Genomic DNA, 5,774 nt, shown 5'->3' on the forward strand with positions numbered 1-5,774 from the left:
CCAAGGCAAGGGGGCGCTGCTGTTATCAGTGACGCAGGCTCTGGGGCTGCGTGGACCTGGTGTACGGTGGACTTCTGAGTTTCTCTTTAGTTTAGAGCATCTCCAACAAACGCGCAAGGCTTGCGCGCAATAATGTCTTTACAGTGTCAAAATGATCAGTTTTTACGCATAGCTGAGCGCTGGCTCCAGTGACCGCCCCAAATATAGCGTGCGCGAGCCGCTCCAGGAGGCACTAAAAAAACGACGTGCGTGCCAGCACAAACAACATATGTACTTCAAACAAAACCAAAAAGATCAAACACATAAAATTAAATCAACAATAATAAATAATTCAATTTTATTACAACTCAAACAAATAGTTCATCTTTCAATACAACAAATAATTCAACAATACAACATCGAACATACAAATCATCATGCGTTTTGTCAACTCTCCCTTCTCAAAGAGGAAGAAAGCACAAGTAGTCAAGACCAAAACTGCACCGACTCGGAAAAAGAAAAAGTCTGTTGTTGCAGATGAGCCGGCGGCTAGGGGCGAGTCGCCACAAGCTGACAATCAATCAGAGGTAGAGCTTGACACCCTTGGCCATCTCCTTATTGGGCTTACTTACGCCTCTTATTCTTAGGGTGAAGTCGCCACAAGTTGACAATCAATCAGAGGTAGAGCTTGACACCCTTGGCCATCTCCTTACTAAGCTTACTGACGCCTCTTATTCTCAGGGTGAAGTCACCACAAGCTGGGCTGATGATGTTGAGATAATTTCCATCTCCTCCGGCTCGGAATCCCTGCCTCCCAAGATCACTGGGCAGTTATCCGGCAAGTAAGTTTTTCTCATCCGAATGCTCATTTAGACCTGAACTTTATTTTTAAGAAAACACAACACGAGTCGAGGCGCCAAACTCGAAGTGGCAGCTCTGGAGATCTAGTGGCCGGGTTAACTCATGAACCATCTGCTCGCAAGCGGCGTAACGAGGTGCCAAACAATCCAACTCCTTCTTTACCCAAAGCCGGCCTTGTTAGGCAGCCTCTTAGTCCTTCTAACTCAAATTATCAGGAGTCATCACCCTCATACGACGAGTCAACTGCTTCCAAGCGGCCACCTCTTGTCATTAATCAAGGGTAGACTTCTTTTATATCATGTACCACTTAATCATTCTTAGCATCGCATATATCATGTACCCAAGGGTCGGGTTATCATGTCAACAGTGAGCCGGTTATTTCCAATACATCCTTTATGAAAAGAAATGCCATGCAGCCCCCAAGGGGCGGCTCATCTTCATGAGAGGAACCGGATCTTTCCATAGTAGTATACCTTAAAGAATTAACATGTAGGCCCCAAGGGTTGGCTCATGTTTATGAGATGAGCCGGGTCTTCTTATAGTTTTGAAGGTAGAAAAAGGATATGCATTAGCCTCCAAGTGCTGAGTATATTGCTTGCAATTTGTTGGGACTTCTCCTTTGAAAGTGAATTGGTATAGCCCCCAAATGATGGGTTAGACATTGTTGCCGACTTACTTCAACATTTGTTAAATGACTTATCTCCTTATTCTGCGGGAGGCTCTAAGTACGGCCGAGTCAAATTTGACTGGCTTAAGAAAAAACTGTGAATCTGAGCAAGCTCTGTGAAGCAAGGCTGAATCAAGTTTGAAGTCCTCTCTGGAGGAGTTGGAGAAAATCAAGGCAGACTTTGAATCAGAAAAAAAAGTCTTTTGAAACTGAAAAGGCCGCCTTGATCCGACGTGCAGAAGCCGCCGAAAGCCAATTGGCACCGGTCACTGAGGAATTGGCCGGCTTAAAGCACCATATTACTCAAATGACCCAAACTATATTTGGTAAGTTATCCCACAACTTATAAAGAAAATTTAACTCACCTGGCAAGTCATGCATAAGTAATATCCCGCCTGGCGGCTCACATACCGAAACTTCTATGCAGGTGATAGAACTTGCGGCCTTTAGGATAGCGTCATGAAGCTGAAAGATGTATACTCTCTTACAAAGGAGTTATACACTAGAAGCATGCGGACCTTAAAGGCAGTAATGGGCGAAAAGGACTTGTCGCAATTCATAAAAGATATGTTGAAGAAGCTGAAGGAAATATGCCCTAGAGGCAATAATAAAGTTGTTATTTTATATTTCCTTATTCATGATAAAGGTTTTATTATTCATGCTAGAATTGTATTGATAGGAAACCTAAATACATGTATGGACACATAAACAAATACTGTGTTCCTAGTGAGCCTCTACTAGACTAGCTCGTTGATAAAAGATGGTTAAGGTTTTCTAACCATAGACAAGTGTTGTCATTTGATAACGAGATCACATCATTAGGAGAATGATGTGATGGTGTAGGATCGAAAGTATGTCTAAAGGAGGCAATTAGACTACTTGATCAAATAAAAATCTAGCCTTTTCCCAATTTTAAGTCTTGGCAGATTTTAGCAACTTAGCACAAGTCAAGCAATCAACCTACACATGCAAGTCTAAGAGTATAGCAACGGAATGTAAAACATTGCACGTGAAGATAAAGGGAGGAGTTTGGAGGGAGCAAACGCAATGTAGACACGGAGATTTTTGGCATGGTTCCGATAGGTGGTGCTATCGTACATCCACGTTGATGGAGATTTCAACCCACGAAGGGTAACAGTTGCGCGAGTCCACGGAGGGCTCCACCCACGAAGGGTCTACGAAGAAGCAACCTTGTCTATCCCACCATGGCCATCGCCCATGAAGGACTTGCCTTACTAGGGTAGATCTTCACGAAGTAGGCAACCTCCTTGCCCGTACAAACTCCTTGGTTCAACTCCACAATCTTGACGGAGGCTCCCAAGTGACACCTAACCAATCTAGGAGACACCACTCTCCAAAAGGTAATAGACGGTGAGTTGATGATGAACTCCTTGCTCTTGTGCTTCAAATGATAGTCTCCCCAACACTCAACTCTCTCTTACAGATTTGGATTTGGTGGAAAGATGATTTGAGTGGAAAGCAACTTGGGAAAGGATAGAGATCAAGATTCTAATGGTTGGAATGGAATATCTTGGTCTCAACACATGAGTAGGTGGTTCTCTCTCAGAAAATGAATGTTGAAGTGTAGGCATGTTCTGATGGCTCTCCTTATCAATGAAGGAAGGGTGGAGGGGTATATATAGCCTCCACGCAAAATCTAACTGTTACACACAATTCACCAAACTCGGTGGGACCGGATCAGAAAACTCGGTCGGACCAATTCAGTTCAAAATGTGAACGTTAGGCTTTTCGGTGGGACCGACATGTCAACTCGGTAGGACCGATTTCATTAGGGTTAGGGCATAATGTAATCTCGGTGAGACCGATTACACAAACTCGGTGGGACCGATTTTGGTAATAAGCTAACCAGAGAGTTGGTCAGGCAAACTCGATGGGACCGAATCACTCATTTCGGTGAGACTGAAACTTTACAAAAGGGAAACAGAGAGTTTGCATTACGAACTCGGTGGGACCGATCACTTATCTCGGCTGGACCGAAATGTTACGAAGGGAAACAAAGAGTTTGCAATCCCATCTCGGTGAGACCGAGATCCTATAGGTGAGACCGAAGTGACTAGGGTTTGTGGCAGTGACTATGTCAAGTGAACTCGGTGGCGCCGGATAGAATATTTCGGTGGGACTGAGTTTGACTTTTTGGTTTGGGACATATGTGGATATGAGAAAGTGGTTGAGGGTTTTGGAGCATATCACTAAGCATTTGAGCAAGCAAGCCATTAAGCAACACCTCATCCCCTTTTAATAGTATTGGCTTTTCCTATGGACTCAATGTGATCTTGGATCACTAAAAGTAAAATGTAGAGTCTTGAGCTTGAGACAATATGTGTCCCTAGCATTTTGAGGGGTCCACATTCCTAATCCATGCCATGAAAATCATTGAACTTTCTGAAATGATCATCTTGAAATAGTATTAGTTCAATGAGCTATATGTTGTTAATAATTACCAAAACCACCCAGGGATAGTTGCACTTTCAATCTCTCCCTTTTTGGTAACTGATGACAACATATAGATCAAAGCTTCAACAAATGATAATAAGATTGAAATACATCATCACTTTGAGAAGTATGTGATAAGCAAGAGCTCCCCCTAAATTTGTGCACTATTTAAGATTTGCTTTTGAATGCAAATGCACAATCGATTAGGATCATGGGTCACTCTTCCATGTCACATACACCTTGGTGGAGCGCTCAAAATGATATGAATTAAAACATGCACTCATCACCAAGCAAAGTGAATGATCATATAAGGATATAAAGGATAATGTCATCCAAGCAAACATTAAAGTAGCATATGATCAAACACATGATCACACAAGTATCTCACACAGACATAGAGTATCAACCAAGCACACAATAAAGTTCAACCAAAAAGCAAGAGAGACAAAGAAGCAAAACACACTCTCTCTAAGCCTGTGATCTATACATTTCTCCCCCTTTAGCAACAAGTTACCAAAAAGTTCGGAAATGCATAGTGTTATGCGTCTCTCAGGCTTGGTCTTCGGGAGGTGAGGTAGAGAGAACTCCAAGGACAAAGGCATCAGTGGATGATGTTGGAGCTGGTGGAGTAGGTGCTGGAGGTGGTACTGAAGTTGTCGCTGGTGCAGATGAAGTAGTTCTTGTATCTGATACTGGCACTGCAGCTGACCTCTGACTCCTTGGCACACACTGAAAAGCATTCGTAGTTGCCTTTCCTCTCCTCTCCTCAGCTTCCTCCTGGAGCTGCTTGACTGCAGTCTATATCTCAGTCACCTTGAGGTCAAGATCATAGAACTTGGTCTCTACGATCCTCTACAGGCTCTCCTGATTCCGAGTCAGGGTGGCCAAGCCCTTCTCAATCCTCAATATAGCTTGAGTTAGATAACCCAATTGATCTTGTTTGCTCTTTAGGAACACCTGAGATTCTTCCTCGGCAGTTAGCATCCTTGCGGCCTTTTCTGCCTTTGCCTTGACTCTCTTCTCTTGTGCTTGTGCTGATGAAGGTTCATTCTCATTAATTACAGCTTCATTATCTTCAAAATCTAGGTATAAGGGTAAATGCTCCTTATCCAACAAGTAAGTACATGTGCCCATCTTTGAGTTGATGAGCACCTGAATGTGTGGAGCATACCCACAAGATCTCTTCTGGTCAGCAGCTGTCCTCTTGATTGTTTCCACAATCAGACTCATGACCTTAAATTTTTGTGGTACATCAAAGATTTGCAGCAAGCTGATGGAATGTCCCTTATCATCTTGTGATCTCCAGATTTGGGTAACAGAGTATGCCTTAAGATGGTGTTTATAGTGGGCAGACCAGACAACAAATAGTGCGCAGATCCAAGCTTGTGTGTCTCCAAAGCTTTATCGGGGATCTCCTTGTACATATTTGCCATTGAGTTGTGGTCCTTTTTCTTCTTGGAATACACATCCAAATCATATTCATGTTCCTCTCGGGCATTGATCAACTTGGCCCATTCATCCACAGTTGATTGGTACCTCGTACCTTCAGACATCCACACTATCCTCCCATCTGGATAGAAATGAGCAGTGGAGTAAAACTGCATGATTAGCTCATCATTCCATTTTGTGAGCTCTTGTCCAACAAACTTGTCAACTCCACAAGCTTTGAAGCTTTCATGTGCACCTGGGAAGTGATCTTCATTCTCATCAATGAATTCTCAATCAACCCATCTCATATCACAGACAATTGGCTTCTTGTCAAGCAAAATGGTCTCATAGAAGTCTTGTTGTTCTTTGGTGTGGAACCTATAGT

The sequence above is a fragment of the Triticum aestivum genome, chromosome 7A (genome assembly GCF_018294505.1).
Source record: "Triticum aestivum cultivar Chinese Spring chromosome 7A, IWGSC CS RefSeq v2.1, whole genome shotgun sequence".
NCBI lineage: Eukaryota > Viridiplantae > Streptophyta > Magnoliopsida > Poales > Poaceae > Triticum > Triticum aestivum.